We start from the raw sequence: 1,664 nt of genomic DNA, 5'->3' as shown, positions 1-1,664 counted from the left end.
TCTGGTGCTATAAGTTAAGAAATTGTTGAGAATATATACGAGTAAAGCAAAATAAAAACAAAAGGCTAACCTTAAAAACTGGAAAACCCATCTGTTCTAAAGCCAAGTAGGTATAATCCTGATCATTACTATATATGACATAATCCACAGAAGGAAAGGAAGGCCCAGAAAAAAAAAATCTTCATTTTGTTCAGTACTTAGGTTTGATGTTATCCTAGGAAAAACAATGACAATTCAATGAATGTGTCACACATACAACTGAAAATCCCATTCTGGTTTCAAACACATTTAAACAATAATCTTCCTTGGCTAATTTTTCTCCTGTGCCAGACACAACTTCTTTGTACAGGACCAGTTCAAATACCTCCTCCCCTTCAAACACTAGATATGAACATTCAGGAACATTCTACAATGCCAAGTGCCTTAAGAAAGAGAAAGATTCTGAAGTTCTAGTGACATAAGTGATCTGAGGAAGCCAGGTTGTGATTAACACTGATGGGAGCCAATTAGGCAGCGGTGGTTTGTTTCTCCTCAGGTGTTTCCTCCAACAACTGCATGATCAGTTTGTGCAGGGGTTTGCAGATCTTTGAGTAACCCCCTCTTGTGAGATGCAGAAAATCAAATATGTCTTGGCAGGAGATGGCACCATCCAAGTGCACAAAGCCCCCATCTATATTCAGGAGCTGCACATTGGCAGCTTTGGCAGGGTAACCTTGAGGAATTAGTTCACCTTGGCGTTCTTTTACCTCAAAGGGCTGGGCTTCTCACCTCAAGGTAACAAACACAATTACAATGATTTTAGCCTGTGGCTGCCTTGTGTTAGTAAAGTTCTACAATGGCCTTGATTCCACCTCCTACTTCTCCCGCTATATTTTCACGGTTGTTTGTTCCTACCCAAATGACAATGACCTTAGGTTTAATAATCTCCAGTTCTCAGGCTGCCTGAGTGGCTCAGTCGGTTAAGTGACTGACTCTTGATTTTGGCTCAGGTCATGATCTCATGGTTTGTGAGATTAAGCCCCCCATTGGGCTCTATGCTGATGGTGTGGAGCCTGGTTGGGATTCTCTCTCTTCCTCTCCCTTTCTCTCTTTCTCTTTCTCTTTCTCTGCCACTACAGCACATGCACACTGTCTCTCTCTCTCTCTCAAAATAAATGAACTTAAAAAATAATAATAAACTCCAGTTCTCCATTCTTTAGTCTCCATAAAACGTATTTTGTATCTCCCTCAGTTCCAAAATTCAGTGCATTAATTGGGGCAAAAAGCTCTCACCATATCTCCTATTGCTCCACCTTGGAGTCCCCCAGAAACAGTACATCCTGTTCTTTGTGTTTATGGTCTAGGACAAATCTGTTGTGCTGAGACATCATCTGTCATCTCCTTGAATATCGTCCACTGCATGTGCAATAGCTGCTGGGTTTGAGTATCCTCGGCTCATTCTATACTCAGGCAGAGGGTCCCTGTAGGTTCCAAGTGGCTGTGGCATGGCCTGGTGATATGTCTGTCACTCACTCAGTCCCTGTGCCATGTCCCTCGGCCCAGCACCGGCAGCAGCTCCTCCTGTTAATGGGATCCTTCCTCCCTCTCTCCCTTTCTCCTTCCTTCCCTTACTCCCTCCCCTTACTTCCCTCTCCTCTCTTCTCTCCTCTCTTCTCTCCTCTCTC

The 1,664-nt window shown here is 43.4% G+C and overlaps 1 pseudogene; it reads right to left on the bottom strand.

Moving 5' to 3' along the window:
* Positions 1–506: 506 nt before the first annotated feature.
* Positions 507–1,438, bottom strand: LOC122219117 (annotated as a pseudogene).
* Between the last annotated feature and the right edge of the window lie 226 nt (positions 1,439–1,664).

This window comes from Panthera leo, chromosome B2 (genome assembly GCF_018350215.1).
Source record: "Panthera leo isolate Ple1 chromosome B2, P.leo_Ple1_pat1.1, whole genome shotgun sequence".
Lineage (NCBI taxonomy): Eukaryota > Metazoa > Chordata > Mammalia > Carnivora > Felidae > Panthera > Panthera leo.
This window is presented reverse-complemented; position numbering and strand designations above follow the sequence as displayed.